The sequence below is a fragment of the Perca fluviatilis genome, chromosome 2, assembly GCF_010015445.1.
Source record: "Perca fluviatilis chromosome 2, GENO_Pfluv_1.0, whole genome shotgun sequence".
In the NCBI taxonomy this organism is placed as follows: domain Eukaryota; kingdom Metazoa; phylum Chordata; class Actinopteri; order Perciformes; family Percidae; genus Perca; species Perca fluviatilis.
In genome coordinates this window covers 450012-466748 of record NC_053113.1, presented here as the reverse complement: position 1 = coordinate 466748, position 16737 = coordinate 450012, and the positions used below count along the sequence as shown (strand labels likewise).

The following is a 16737-nucleotide window of genomic DNA, read 5'->3' as shown; positions in this document are numbered from 1 at the left end:
GCCACTAAGGTTCATATATAAAGAGACTTCAGATACAGTATTAGGGGACCACTAAGGTCTATATAAAAGAGACTTCAGATACAGTATTAGGGGACCACTAAGGTCTATATAAAAGAGACTTCAGATACAGTATTAGGGGACCACTAAGGTCTATATAAAAGAGACTTCAGATACAGTATTAGGGGACCACTAAGGTCTATATAAAAGAGACTTCAGATACAGTATTAGGGGACCACTAAGGTCTATATAAAAGCATCCAAAGAGCACCATGTCATGGGACCTTTAACTGCATGCACGCAGCGGGGGAAGAAGTATTCAGATCAATTACCTCAGTAGAAGTACATATACTTATATATTCCTGGCTCTTTCTGTCTCTTTTTTTCTTTGTCTCTGCGGTTCTTTGTCTGCTGTCTTTCTGTCTCTTTCCTTTCGCTCTAAACAGTTGTGTGTTTTAATGGTCTAATCATCTCAGCTGGACTTGTAGGCCGTTATATCGTCAGCTAGTTTACGTTACAATAAAACATTGACGGTTCAGAGACTGTTTCAGTATAAAATGCTAGCTGACACATCAAATTCTGCTGCCCAAATTCAAGAGGGGCCAATAGTATCATCATGCAATGCCAGATGTGCCTGCCAAAGGTGACTGAACTGGCAGCATTCAATAACTCCACATCTCATCTGCGGAAGCATGTTTTGGTAAGGATTTGTGCATTTCAAAAAAAGTTTTCATGACTAATAGCAAATTGCCAATTAGCAAAACAACACGTTTCGTGGCATTGCTAATTTTTGTCTAGCACTAGCAACCCATAGGACAACGGATGTAGGACACTGGCTAAATTAATTCACATACATATACCTATATATTCCTGTCTCTGTTTTTCTTTGTCTCCGCGGTCTTTCTGTCTCCTTCCTTTCTCTCCAACCAGTTGTGTAACGAAAGCTGTAACAGATGAATGTAGCGGAGTAACTAAAGTAACTAGTAACTAAAGCTGTAACAGATGAATGTAGCGGAGTAACTAAAGTAACTAGTAACTAAAGCTGGAACAGATGAATGTAGCGGAGTAACTAAAGTAACTAGTAACTAAAGCTGGAACAGATGAATGTAGCGGAGTAACTAAAGTAACTAGTAACTAAAGCTGTAACAGATGAATGTAGTGGAGTAACTAAAGTAACTAGTACTAACCAAAGCTGTAACAGATGAATGTAGCGGAGTAACTAAAGTAACTAGTAACTAAAGCTGGAACAGATGAATGTAGCGGAGTAACTAAAGTAACTAGTAACTAAAGCTGGAACAGATGAATGTAGCGGAGTAACTAAAGTAACTAGTAACTAAAGCTGTAACAGATGAATGTAGCGGACTAACTAAAGTAACTAGTAACTAAAGCTGTAACAGATGAATGTAGTGGAGTAACTAAAGTAACTAGTAACTAAAGCTGGAACAGATGAATGTAGCGGAGTAACTAAAGTAACTAGTAACTAAAGCTGGAACAGATGAATGTAGCGGAGTAACTAAAGTAACTAGTAACTAAAGCTGGAACAGATGAATGTAGCGGAGTAACTAAAGTAACTAGTAACTAAAGCTGGAACAGATGAATGTAGCGGAGTAACTAAAGTAACTAGTAACTAAAGCTGGAACAGATGAATGTAGCGGAGTAACTAAAGTAACTAGTAACTAAAGCTGGAACAGATGAATGTAGCGGAGTAACTAAAGTAACTAGTAATCAAAGCTGGAACAGATGAATGTAGCGGAGTAACTAAAGTAACTAGTAACTAAAGCTGTAACAGATGAATGTGGCGGACTAACTAAAGTAACTAGTAACTAAAGCTGTAACAGATGAATGTAGTGGAGTAACTAAAGTAACTAGTAACTAAAGCTGTAACAGATGAATGTAGCGGATACTAAAGTAACTAGTAACCAAGCTGGAACAGATGAATGTAGCGGAGTAACTAAAGTAACTAGTAACTAAAGCTGGAACAGATGAATGTAGCGGAGTAACTAAAGTAACTAGTAACTAAAGCTGGAACAGATGAATGTAGCGGAGTAACTAAAGTAACTAGTAACCAAAGCTGAACAGATGAATGTAGCGGAGTAACTAAAGTAACTAGTAACCAAAGCTGGAACAGATGAATGTAGTGGAGTAACTAAAGTAACTAGTAACTAAAGCTGGAACAGATGAATGTAGTGGAGTAACTAAAGTAACTAGTAACCAAAGCTGGAACAGATGAATGTAGGGAGTAACTAAAGTAACTAGTAACTAAAGCTGGAACAGATGAATGTAGCGGAGTAACTAAAGTAACTAGTAACTAAAGCTGGAACAGATGAATGTAGCGGAGTAACTAAAGTAACTAGTAACTAAAGCTGAACAGATGAATGTGAGCGAGTAACTAAAGTAACTAGTAACCAGCGTAACAGATGAATGTAGGGAGTAACTAAAGTAACTAGTAACTAAAGCTGTAACAGATGAATGTAGCGGAGTAACTAAAGTAACTAGTAACTAAAGCTGGAACAGATGAATGTAGCGAGTAACTAAAGTAACTAGTAACCAAAGCTGGAACAGATGAATGTAGCGGAGTAACTAAAGTAACTAGTAACTAAAGCTGGAACAGATGAATGTAGCGGAGTAACTAAAGTAACCAGTAACTAAAGCTGGAACAGATGAATGTAGCTGAGTAACTAAAGTAACTAGTAACTAAAGCTGTAACAGATGAATGTAGCGGAGTAACTAAAGTAACTAGTAACCAAAGCTGGAACAGATGAATGTAGCGGAGTAACTAAAGTAACTAGTAACTAAAGCTGGAACAGATGAATGTAAGTGGAGTAACTAAAGTAACTAGTAACGAAAGCTGGAACAGATGAATGTAGCGGAGTAACTAAAGTAACTAGTAACCAAAGCTGGAACAGATGAATGTAGCGGAGTAACTAAAGTAACTAGTAACCAAAGCTGGAACAGATGAATGTAGCGGAGTAACTAAAGTAACTAGTAAACTAAAGCTGGAACAGATGAATGTAGCGGAGTAACTAAAGTAACTAGTAACCAAAGCTGGAACAGATGAATGTAGTGGAGTAACTAAAGTAACTAGTAACTAAAGCTGGAACAGATGAATGTAGTGGAGTAACTAAAGTAACTAGTAACTAAAGCTGGAACAGATGAATGTAGCGGAGTAACTAAAGTAACTAGTAACTAAAGCTGTAACAGATGAATGTAGTGGAGTAACTAAAGTAACTAGTAACAAAGCTGTAAGATGACTGTAGGGAGTAAACTAAAACTAAAGCTGTAACAGATGAATGTAGCGGAGTAACTAAAGTAACTAGTAACTAAAGCTGGAACAGATGAATGTAGCGGAGTAACTAAAGTAACTAGTAACTAAAGCTGTAACCGATGAATGTAGCGGAGTAACCAAGAAACTAGTAACTAAAGCTGTAACAGATGAATGTAGCGGAGTAACTAAAGTAACTAGTAACTAAAGCTGTAACAGATGAATGTAGCGGAGTAACTAAAGTAACTAGTAACCAAAGCTGTAACAGATGAATGTAGCGGAGTAACTAAAGTAACTAGTAACCAAAGCTGTAACAGATGAATGTAGCGGAGTAACTAAAGTAACTAGTAACTAAAGCTGTAACAGATGAATGTAGCGGAGTAACTAAAGTAACTAGTAACCAAAGCTGTAACAAATGAATGTAGCGGAGTAACTAAAGTAACTAGTAACAAAGCTGGTAACAGATGAATGTAGCGGAGTAACTAAAGTAACTAGTAACCAAAGCTGTAACAGATGAATGTAGCGAGTAACTCAAGTAACTAGTAACTAAAGCTGTAACAGATGAATGTAGCGGAGTAACTAAAGTAACTAGTAACTAAAGCTGGAACAGATGAATGTAGCGGAGTAACTAAAGTAACTAGTAACCAAAGCTGGAACAGATGAATGTAGTGGAGTAACTAAAGTAACTAGTAACTAAAGCTGGAACAGATGAATGTAGCGGAGTAACTAAAGTAACTAGTAACTAAAGCTGGAACAGATGAATGTAGCGAGTAAGCTAAAGTCTAGTAACTAAAGCTGAACAGATGAATGTAGCGGAGTAACTAAAGTAACTAGTAACCAAAGCTGAACAGATGAATGTAGCCGAGTAACTAAAGTAACTAGTAACTAAAGCTGGAACAGATGAATGTAGCGGAGTAACTAAAGTAACTAGTAACTAAAGCTGGAACAGATGAATGTAGCGGATTAACCAAAGTAACTAGTAACTAAAGCTGGAACAGATGAATGTAGCGGAGTAACTAAAGTAACTAGTAACTAAAGCTGGAACAGATGAATGTAGCGGAGTAACTAAAGTAACTAGTAACTAAAGCTGTAACAGATGAATGTAGCGGAGTAACTAAAGTAACTAGTAACTAAAGCTGTAACAGATGAATGTAGCGGAGTAATTAAAGTAACTAGTAACTAAAGCTGTAACAGATGAATGTAGCGGAGTAACTAAAGTAACTAGTAACTAAAGCTGTAACAGATGAATGTAGCGGAGTAATTAAAGTAACTAGTAACGAAAGCTGTAACAGATGAATGTAGCGGAGTAACTAAAGTAACTAGTAACTAAAGCTGTAACAGATGAATGTAGCGGAGTAACTAAAGTAACTAGTAACTAAAGCTGGAACAGATGAATGTAGCGGAGTAATTAAAGTAACTAGTAACTAAAGCTGTAACAGATGAATGTAGTGGAGTAATTAAAGTAACTAGTAACGAAAGCTGTAACAGATGAATGTAGTGGAGTAACTAAAGTAACTAGTAGTGGAGCAACTAAAGTAACTAGTAACTAAAGCTGTAACAGATGAATGTAGTGGAGTAACTAAAGTAACTAGTAACTAAAGTTGTAACAGATGAATGTAGTGGAGTAACTAAAGTAACTAGTAACTAAAGCTGTAACAGATGACTGTAGTGGAGTAACTAAAGTAACTAGTAACTAAAGCTGTAACAGATGAATGTAGCGGAGTAACTAAAGTAACTAGTAACTAAAGCTGTAACAGATGAATGTAGTGGAGTAAAAAGTCCAATATTTCTCTCTGAAATGTAGCGGAGTAGAAGTAGAAAGTGGCATGAAAAGAAAAGACTACAAGTAAATTACAAGTACCTCAAACTTGTACGTAAGCACAGTACTTGAGTAAATGTACTGAGTTACATTCCACCAATGCATGCACGTTTTTGTTTTTCTATTTGTTTTTTATCTTGCAATCACCTACACCGGTGACTCCACACCCTGCCCTCCGGGCTACATACAGGCCATAAACCGCTGTCAAATGTAGTGGTTACATACTGAGTCACACAGCCACAAATCACACTTTGGTTTGCACAACTTTCTGCCTCTTGTATAGATAAGAGAAAGTTATATATACGTTCCTGCAGTCAGTGCCTAAAGAGCTGCAACACAGTGAACTACGGTGCACTGAAAACTTCACTGTGGCTTTGACGTTTCTGCAGGTATTTGTGGGTTTGATCAGGTATTTGATCTAATCACATGCGACTTAGTTTCAGTTTTGCTCTGCACTCTACCTGAAGACTATGACATTTTTGTCCCGGCTTTGATTTCTTCCACTGACCAGCAATTAATTCTGCGTATGTCGTCGTCGCTGGAACTTTTCTCAAGGTACAGTAAGAGCTTAACTTGTCTTTATTTCTTAGGTTTTGATGGGAACTGCTGCTGCTTTTCAGCTCTGAGCTGTTTCACAGATGCACACAACCCACAGATTTACAATCACAAAGGAGGACTACAGATGGAAAGTAGCATAATGCTAAATCTGGTGCAGCCATCTTTTTAATGTAACTGCACATTGTCCTGCTATAAACTAAACCTAAACAAAAGGCTTAATATGAAAAAAAGTAGGATTGGGGAAGATAACACATCGGGAGAAGTAAAAAGCAGTTACTCAATTTTGCAATAATTGTACTTAACTTGATTATTTCCATGCTACTTTATAATATACTATATTGTACAAATATTGTAATTTTTAGGGCAAACGTCACATACAATATTATCAGAAGTTAACTGTTGACACAACACAGTAACGTGAGCTATTTAAATGAGCTGATACATGGTTGCAACTCATTGGCTCTTACCAGTGTATCTCCATGTGGACTCGTCCACAGCAATCCCACCAATCGGTCCCAAAACCTCCCAGTTAGAGAGGAGACACCCTAAACATATTCTTAGTAAATCTTTACAATCATTCCCTGAAAGAACCGAGCAGGTCTGACTTGTTGCACCGTCCAAATGTTCTTCTAAACGTGACATTTTCAGTGTGTAGCTCGCTAGCTTTAAGTTTATTATGTATGCCCTTAAGCACAGCAACTCTTCCTGGGGTCCACATTTAAAAACATAGATTAAACATTACTCAAAACATTTAAGCATTACTTAAGCTAGCTAAGCTAGCTTTACGTTTGATGTTGTCTCCCAAAGCGAAAGGGATTTTAAGAACGGCCAATGGAGAGCGGAAGGTGAGGGAAACCAACAGATTATCACTCCCATCTCGTAAAATACAGACACTTGGTCAGGTGCCTTTGTCGTTGTTATTGGCGCTAAAAGTCTCCTTTAGGCTCATATAACGTGCTTTAGCTAAACGCGCTTGGCCCGGGACTATTGGCAGAGCCGGCCCGAGGCATAAGCGAACTAAGCGGCTGCTTGGGGCCCCCTGGCCACTAGGGGGCCGCCAACCGAGTGTTGTTTTTCCCTCTTAACATTCGCCGACGGCCCCATCTGGGCTCCCGTAGTTCGGAATGGGCCCAGCCCTCCCCCCACGTGTTTGCCATAGTGATACACAAACAACATGGCAGCGACACGGCAGCAACATGGCAGCGATATGGCAGCGACATGGCAGCGATATGGCAGCGATATGGCAGCGACATGGCAGCAACATGGCAGCGATATGGCAGCGACATGGCAGCGATATGGCAGCGATATGGCAGCGACATGGCAGCAACATGGCAGCGATATGGCAGCGACATGGCAGCGACATGGCAGCGATATGGCAGCGACATGGCAGCGATATGGCAGCGACATGGCAGCAACATGGCAGCGATATGGCAGCGACATGGCAGCGACATGGCAGCGACATGGCAGCGATATGGCAGCGACATGGCAGCCATTACGGCAGCGGCATAGCGGCGATATGGCTACGGCAGCGATATGGCAGCCATTACATGGCAGCCGAATACAGCGATATGGAGCTACGGCAGCTGTATGCAGTTACATGGCAGCGGCTACGGCAGCAACACGGCAGCCATTACGGCAGCTTAATAACGGCAGCTAATGGCAGCGACATGGCAGCGATATGGCAGCGACATGGCAGCGATATGGCAGCGACATGGCAGCGACATGGCAGCAACATGGCAGCGACAGCGGCTAACATTAGTTATTTTCTTAACTACTCGTTTCATACTTACTTACTTAACCGTAATATCCGCCAAAATGCCCGGCAGCTCATTGTGCTCTGTACCCGGCTCAATGTCACCTATTTTCGGATTACTGAACTACCGCCTCCTTGAGGAACTCTGATGCGGCTCAACACATCTACTAGCTAAAAGCCGCTGATACAACCGAGCTGTGACGGAGGTCTGTAGCGGCTTAAACAACTAGCAATCGCCGCTCTGTAGCACGGAGCTCCACTTCGACGTTTGTTTTTACCGCTAGTTACTTACGAAGGAGCTTGCTACAGGTATGCTACACTCATGAGACCATGGCATGTTAATGTAAGTTACTCAGCAACAGGGGACATAGTGGCAAGGTTGCGCGACTAAAGTTAAAATGAATTGAACTTTTACTGAGGAACGAGAAGTGAATTACCTGTATGTGTGAAAACAGCTTTATCTCACGCATCCGTTTAGTTGTTGTTGAATATATAACATTATTATATAATTTGTTCAATATATAGCATAATATCATTTGTCACTCTTTCACAGAGGGCGCCCCCCCAATACAATGGTAGGGAAAACACTCAAACCAATATTTACATAAAATTGGCATGAATAATCATAATGGTATACATGCCCCGTGTGTGTGTGTGTGTGTGTGTGTGTGAGATCTTGTCATTTGTCATCTGCAGATTAATTTTAAGTGGGGAGGGGGGATCGATTTAAATCATGAATCAGATTCTTTTTTTGAGGCCATATCGCCCAGCCCTACTTCCTACTAACACAGAGTATGTCAGTGTTGTTTGGCCCTGAAGCCCAAGTAGTTGCGTGAAGTCACTACCTTAATAAATCAAAAAGCAAAAGGCTATGAATCTGAACAAATTTAGGTATTGCCCTTCTCCAGCTGACCATCCCCAAAATGCACCAGAATACAGGAAATCACATCTACCAAATTCAAAATTTTGAATTTGAATTTGAACCTCCCCTCGACATTTGCATCCACTTTTGCACAAATAGAGTAGGGGGGAGGGTCCTTATGCATCTGTGCCCCGGGGGGACAGTAGTTCATAAACCATCACTGTATTAATACATAACCTCACTGTATTCATTTATGATGTAACATTATAGCATTATAGACATTTGTGTCAATAATCGTCAAGCACAGGTGACTCCGCGTGGTGGAAGGGGGGGCCCCCAAATCAAATTCTGCTTAGGGCCCCCAAAATGCTCGGGCCGGCGCTGACTATTGGCGTCCCTTTTGAGGCAGGTATGTTAAGGAAAAGGTCGTGGGTGGGCTTACGTTTCTGTGACACCAGGAGGGAGGGATACAAACCCCGGTCTCCTGGGTGAAAGTCCTGTGTTTGACCCCCCCCCCCCCCGCCACCCCAACCAACCTCTTTACGCGGAATTTCGTCCTTAAATACTACACGCTAAACTAGGATGACCAGACGTCCCCGGTTTCCCGGTGACCTGTCCTCGGCTGGAGCTGTCCCCGGAAATGTCCCCGGTTTTCACTGTGACTGACAGACCCGAAATTGGAATGAAAGAAAGAAAACATTGATCAAACATATATGGGTTAAGTGGACGCAATTTTGCGGCTGTTTTTATGTTTTAAAAAAAAGGATGTTACTTTCCATAACGTTGTCAGACACTTGGAATATTAATCTGAGTCTGTCAGCGGCAAAACCAGCACTTTTTTAATGTCAATACAAGCTGGACAGTTGACGTCCTATTAACTTACATTGTAGCTTGTTTCCCTGTTGCCGACTGCAGCGATCTCGTTTAATGACGAAAATATTTCCTCAGTAGTTTTAATTGTATCCGATACTCAATGAGCTGTGAAGCAATAAAGCAAAAGCTGTCACATAAATGTAGTGCAGTAAACATTACAACATTTCCCTCTGAGGTGTAGTGGAGTACAAGTATGAAGTAGCAGCAGGGGCGATTCTAGGATCAGACCTTTAAGGGGGCTCAGCCCCTGATGGGAATGTGACACGGATTTAGTGCATGCAAAAGTGTTAATCTGCGCCATGAATTTACCAACTTCTTCACAACCGCACTCCTGCTCTCCCTCTGACAGATAGAGACTCAGCCAAAGGTGTGAGTCTGGCACAACCACCTCAACCAGAATCTCAGCTTTCCAACGATATTAGCGCCAGCTGCTGTGACAAATGGTTTGCGAGAAAATTAACATTGGACTTACATGAATTGTTATCATATTTGCATTCTGCATAGATCTCTGTACACCCATTACTCTCTCTGTGAAATATCTCACACACTCTTCACTCAACACATGCATCGGTACAACAAGCGGTTCCCAGATAACCCGGCTTTCAAATTTCTACATGGTCTCCAACTTTGGGCCAAACTTATAATGTATTCTCATTTAAACTATTTATTTCAGCACAGACATTTTTGTAAATTGCTTAGCCAGTGTATCCCACCATAATGGTTATTATATTGCCAGATTCCAGACAATCCAAGTTATTTATATATATATATATATATATATATATATATATATATATATATATATATATATATATATATATATATATCCCACTTACAAATATGAATATATTTATATTGGTATGCTTCCTAGTGACATTAATGCAAAAATATGAAGAAAAACTATTCCACCTGTGTGTGCATGGTTAAAATTAGTGCAAAATAGTTCATAATCACAAATATTTCCATCCATAGATAAGAATAATCAAGTCTAACCTGAGAATTTCTTTTCAAAGTGCACCAGACTGATGCATTTAAATGTTAAAATAGACAACATTTTCTTACAGGGAAGCATGCCCTAGGGGGGCTTGTGCCCCAGTTCAGCTCTAGGTCTAGTGACGCCCCTGGGGCAGTATCCCCGTTTTAAGTTTTACAAAGATAAAAACATTACATGTTTTGGAGGGTATTTACACTGAAAATGTCCCCGGATTTTGTCTCACAAATCTGGTCACCTTACGCTAAACCCCGTGTAGCTGCTGCTCTCCCCGGTACGTTCTACAAACAAGCTGAAGGGCGCTTTTTTCGTAGCGTTCAGAGTTCAGAGTGAGAACAGGTTGGAGAGACATGTCCAGGGTTTATCGTGGAAATGTACTTCCGTTGATCCAGACTAGAACAAGACTTACGTACTAAATTAATTTTCTCAGACCTAATGATTGTAGTTGTCCCAGTGGACTTTTTAAAGTGTTATTGAATTATTATCTGCTTTATCTTTTCCAACATTTTAAACAGAGATATGGTAACAATAATGGTCCAAGATGATGGGAAATTGCACATTTGTTTAATTGAAAATTTGTATATTTTCTTGAGGCAATATCCGTTTAAAACTCCTTTTAAAAAAACGTGTACCTAAGTCTTGCACAAGCCTAGGGAAAACGCTGATTATGTGAGGCTGTTCTGTAGCTTTAGTACACTGTACTCTGACTACGTTTATATGCACATAATATTCCAGTTTTTGCCCTTATTCTGAAAAAGACAATTTTCCGACTAAGCTGTTTAAATGGCTGATGAAAGAGAATATTCCACTATTATTGTACACTGTCCTCACAAATCCACCAGAGGTTAGAACGCTAACACAGAGAGAGAGGAAGGGGACGGACATCCGCCCGAAAAGACATGCATCCGGCAAAATTTCCTGCGGCACAGGAGCAATCCCAGAAGTGGAACGTTGTGGATATAGACTAGGGTTGCATAAAGTGAGACATGCAGTGCCGTCTTGGTTCCGTAAGCAGCAGTTGTTGCCTGCCTTTCGCCAGATTCGTCACACAATTACAAACATATTACTGCCAATTTTAAAATACCTTCCCACATCTACTGCGGCGAATTTGTTTGATGGTATAAGTGAGCTTACTACATCACAACAACATGCAAAAAAGAAATTTAATAAAATATAATGATTGCAAGACCGTGTCGATGTGGTTTCGATCTCCCTAGGGTAAAAACATATATCATCGGTAACAGCCGCTCTACGCTGTGAGCTACAAGGCTCATGGTTCTGTCACGACTGTGAGTTTCTGTTGTAGTTTTTCCTGTTTTATTTTGTAGTTCTCTCTCTCTCTCTCTCTCTCTCTCTCTGTCTCTCTCTCTGTCTCTCTCTCTCTCTCACTCTCTCTCTGTCTCTCTCTCTGTCTCTCTCTCTCTCTCTCTCTCTCTCTCTCTCTCTCTCTCTCTCTCTCCCCTGTTATGTCTTGTTTTACTTACAGCATTGTGTTTCCCCACCTTTCTGATTGTCTGCCCCACCCTGATGTTTTTCACCTGTTCCTGAGCCCCCTTGTTTCACCCTGGTTATCTTTATATTTAGTCTCTGTGCTGTCTTTATCTCTTCATTGTCTTCCCTTCCTGGTTTTCACTGCGTTGCTCCTTCCTGGTTGTTTTTCCCCTGTCATGTCTTTTGGTTTATTTTCGTTTGTGCCTGCCTGCCTGCCTGCCTGCCTGCCTTCCTCAGGACACCTTACGTTGTAAGTCTTTTGTTTAAAGGTGCCCTGCCACACGTATTTCATCACTTTGTGGTAATGTCTATAGTTCTACCGTGGACTCTGTAACCTTGGTTACCTTGATTCAAGCCATTCTAGCGTGGTGTACAAAGCCTGCAGGAAGACTCAGCTCGATTTCTGCCAGTTCTCATTAATATTCAACAAGCTAAGCTGTTTGAATCTGATTGGCTAACAGCTAGCCAATAAGAGACTGGCTGTCAGAATCCTTTACCCAGCCCAACTGGGCGAGCTCATGAATACGGCATTTCAGAATGTTTGTAAACAATAGACCTTTTTCACGGCAGACATGTTGACATGTCATAGTAGGAAAAGCACAGGTGTATTCAAAACCATTAATGGGAACTGGGACACTTGATTGAACTGAGCCATCGTTAAGGTTATCAATTTCAGCTGTGCTTTTCCTACTATAACAAGTCAAAATGTCTGCTGTGAAATACGTCCGGGTGGCAGAACGCGAGCGGCTTCTACTGATTAACTGAAGAGATCCAGCCGGCTACCATAAACAGTTACATTGTTAAAAACATTGTTGTTGATCAAAGTTGAAATGATGACAAAAACGTGTTGTGTTTGGGGTTGCACCGCCAGATACACAGCACAAGATGTAGGGTTTTATCGATTTTCTTCAGAAAAAAGTATATTTATCCAGTGGAACCTGTGGGTGAGGAGGTTAAAGCGAGTGGACATCATCAAAAGTAGTGCTCCAGAGAAGAGACTGCCTGGTGGCGGAGTAGCTACTTCTAAGGGACTGTTCATTATTTATTTAAGGGGCCACCAGAGGAGTTTTGGGACCTTTAGTCAAAATAGACCTGACCCTCCCTTCATCAGCAATAATTTTTGATGACCCTCCAACACGATTGGGAGAAAAAGGATGACCCTCCCCAACAATTTATAGTACTGATTTGCGCTTGGCAAAGCTGTACAGATTCAATTCAATTCAATTCAATTTTATTTATAGTATCAAATCATAACATAGGTTATCTCGAGACACTTTACAGATAGAGTAGGTCTAGACCACACTCTATAATTTACAAAGCCCCAACAATTACAATAAGTCCCTCAAGAGCAAGCAGTGCGACAGTGGCGAGGAAAAACTCCCTCTTGGGAAGAAACCTCGGACAGACCCAGGCTCTTGGTAGGCAGTGTCTGACGAGCTGGTTGGGGGTGTGATGAACAGTGGCAATAGTAGTCACGTTAATAATGGAACAGTGACTTCAATGGTAGTTGTAGTAGTTCATGTCATATCAGGGCGCTGCAGGGCGTTACAGGATGTAGCGTGGCCCAGCAGAGCATGGATGGATGTAGCGGGAAGCTGCAGGGTTCCGCCGGAAGCAGCATGACATTGCAGGGCACCGCTGAGCTCAGCAGGGAGTGCAGCAGGACCACGGCGACAGCTGGAACCAGGATCTTGGTGCCAACGTTCTCCAAGGAAATACGCTGGGGGAAAAAACATAAGGACTCCGGGGAGTAAACTCCCCAGAAGCTAGGATTAGTAACAAGCATTTCTGGGACGGGATACACACAAATAGTAATAGTAATAGAAATAGAAAGGGAGAGGAGAGAGCAGCTCAGTGTGTCAAAGGAAGGAAGTCCCCCGGCAGTCTAGAACTATAACAGCGTAACTAAGAGAGACAGGTCATAAGGAGAGGTAGCTTTTTCGGGCTTAGAACTCTCCCCCTGCCGGATCGGGCTTGGCTGGCCTGCCTCCCTCTACTTTATTATGTATTATTAATCTAACAATTTTGAAGAGAAGCAGGTGGGCCAGTTAGGTGAGCACTGCAACTCCTCACTCCCTAACTATAAGCTTTATCAAATAGAAGAGGTTTAAGTTCATTCTTGAAAGCGATTACAGTTTCTGCCCCCCGAACCCAGATCGGGAGCTGGTTCCATAGGAGAGGAGCCTGATAACTGAAGGCTCTAGCTCCCATTCTACTTTTAGAGACTCTAGGTACCACCAGTAACTCCGCATTCTGGGAGCGCAGTGCTCTAGTGGGACAATAGGGTATTAGGAGCTCTTCTAGATATGATGGTGCTAGACCATTTAGAGCTTTGTAGGTCAAGAGAAGGATTTTAAACTCAATCCTGGATTCAACAGGAAGCCAGTGCAGAGAAGCTAATACAGGTGAAATATGATCTCTTCTCTTAATTCTTGTGAGAACACACGCTGCAGCATTCTGGATCAGCTGGAGAGTCTTAAGGGACTTATTTGAGCAACCTGACAGTAGGGAATTACAATAGTCCAGCCTGGACGTAACAAATGCATGGACTAGTTTTTCAGCGTCGTTTTGAGACAGGATATTCCTAATTTTGGCAATGTTACGAAGATGAAAAAAGGCCGTTCTTGAGGTTTGTTTTAGATTGGCATTAAAGGATATATCCTGATCAAAAATAACTCCTAAATTTCTGACAGTAGTGCTGGAGGCCAGGGCAATACCATCCAGAGTAGCTATGTCTTTAGATAATGAGGTTCTGAGGTGTTTAGATCCCAGTACAATAACTTCAGTTTTGTTAGGGTTTAACATCAGAAAATTATAGGTCATCCAGGATTTTATATCTTTAATGCACGCTTGAAATTTAGCAAGCTGACTAGTTTCGTCTGGTTTGATTGACAAGTATAATTGGGTGTCATCCGCATAACAGTGAAAGTTAATTGAGTGTTTCCTAATAATATTGCCTAGAGGAAGCATATATAAGGAGAATAGAATTGGTCCAAGCACTGAGCCTTGAGGAACGCCATGGCTAACTTTAGCGTACTTGGAGGATTTATCATTACCATTAACAAATTGAGATCGATCAGAGAAATAGGACTTAAACCAGCTTAGAGCAACTCCTTTAATGCCAACTAAGTGTTCCAATCTCTGTAACAGGATTGAATGGTCAATAGTGTCAAATGCAGCACTAAGATCTAGTAAAACAAGAATGGAGACAAGTCCTTTGTCTGCAGCAGTTAAAAGGTCGTTAGTAATTTTCACCAGCGCCTGTCCCATTGTTTTTTTACAGCCATGATATAGATGGCTAAACGGCTGCATTCTGATCGGACGCATCACACTCCTCTGTTATGGTGTGGGGGCCATTTCAGTAGATTTACTCACTAAAATTGTTATGGTGTGGGGGCCATTTCAGTAGATTTACTCACTAACATTGTTATGGTGTGGGGGCCATTTCAGTAGATTTACTCACTAACGTCATTATGGTGTGGGGCCATTTCAGTAGATTTACTCACTAACATCGTTATGGTGTGGGGGCCATTTCAGTAGATTTACTCACTAACATTGTTATGGTGTGGGGGCCATTTCAGTAGATTTACTCACTAACATTGTTATGGTGTGGGGGCCATTTCAGTAGATTTACTCACTAACATTGTTATGGTGTGGGGGCCATTTCAGTAGATTTGCTCACTAACGTTGTTGTGGAAACACAATAAGCATGGAAACTAAATGCACACTTCCTGCGTTACTTCAAATACTAAGTTACTCCTGTAGTAAACTAGTATTCACATGAAATAAAACAATAAAACATTGAGACCATTCAGCAAAGCACACTGGGTAATTCAACACTGGTTGCTATGGACTCGTCACTAGGCTTCCTCAGTCATTGTTTATTTTAGCATATAGGTTAAAGTGCCAAAGCTGAACATTATCCAAAACTCCATTTCTCAGACGAGTGTCAATTTGGGAGCTTTCAGGCTACCACTCCTTCCTTCTCAAATCCCTTGAAAAGGCTGTCGTTTGCACAATTTCACAAATAATCACCGGGACCGAAAGGATATACTTCCCGGCTGCCGGCTTGGTGCTACCAGCGGCAGGAGTTTCGGCTTTTCAAAATAAAAGCTTGCGTCTGGTCAGCTATGTTTTCGTACAGTGTTTTGGATGTTTTTTAACTAAACAGTATGGCAATCATGCTAATGAATACAATTATTTTTTCAGCAGACAACAGTTACGACACGATTGAGCTAGCAAAGCAATTTGTGTTTATATGTGCAAGCGGAATTTATTCAGTCTCTAAGCTACAGGTCTGGCTGACTAAATAGGGAGGGACCCATCTGCTAGCAATAGGGGCCGAGACTGAGAGAGCTACATGGAGCTACATGGATAAATATGCACCAAATAAGCCACTTTGAAATTTTGCTCTTCTCATGAATACAAAAGTTGGGAGACCCTCCTCTGTATACTAAAAGAAATTGGATAACCCTCCCATCAACAAAGAATAAAAACACATGACCCTCCCCTATTTTCCTCCCGTGGTCATAAATACCGAACGGTCCCTAACGGGGAAACGGTGTTTGTGGAAGACATTTTCTCACAGGTAATGTATAAAATGTTTGATTTGGTTGTCTTTGAGTAATTTAGCAAAACATAATGGCTAGCCTGCTAGCTAACATCAGCTCTAGTTTTGGCAGTGCTAGCTAGCGTTTGCCCAGCTGTAAAGAAACACCCACAGCTGCACAGCTGATGGCTTAGAACTAGCTGTCAGCGTCATGACTTTGCTCCATCGATATGCTTTCACAGTACAAGGTCAAGTTAAATGTGTAAATGTAAGGGCAACAGTAGGAGCTGTAACAGACTGAAAGCTTGCAGTCTTTTTGAATGTAGCGCAAGCAAACTAAATTTGGACTAAAGTTTCGTCAAGTGTTTGTTTCCACTGAAAAGAAGACCGCAAGCTTTTACTGAACAACAGCGCCCCCTTTTGTCCTAAGTCTGCTGTTCTGTCCAGTTTTTAAAGGATGAAACGTGAATTGCCCTACTGCATTAAAATGAAATGTTGTAGCCTACATTATAGAGGGTGCATTTTCTACAATTAAGATCTAGGGCCAAGCTAACAAACAGCAGAATTCGTTGTAAAGTTTGCT

At 41.0% G+C, this 16737-nt stretch overlaps 1 protein-coding gene across 1 annotated transcript in view; it reads left to right on the top strand.

Annotated features, from left to right (window-relative positions):
* The first annotated feature begins 5404 nt into the window (after positions 1 to 5404).
* The window catches only part of il15l (interleukin 15, like), a 52172-nt gene continuing 40839 nt past the window's right edge, over positions 5405 to 16737 (top strand). Inside the window, exon 1 of the mRNA XM_039822752.1 lies at positions 5405 to 5632. The gene's annotated coding sequence lies outside the window, so the exon portion shown is untranslated. The remainder of the gene's footprint in view (positions 5633 to 16737) is intronic.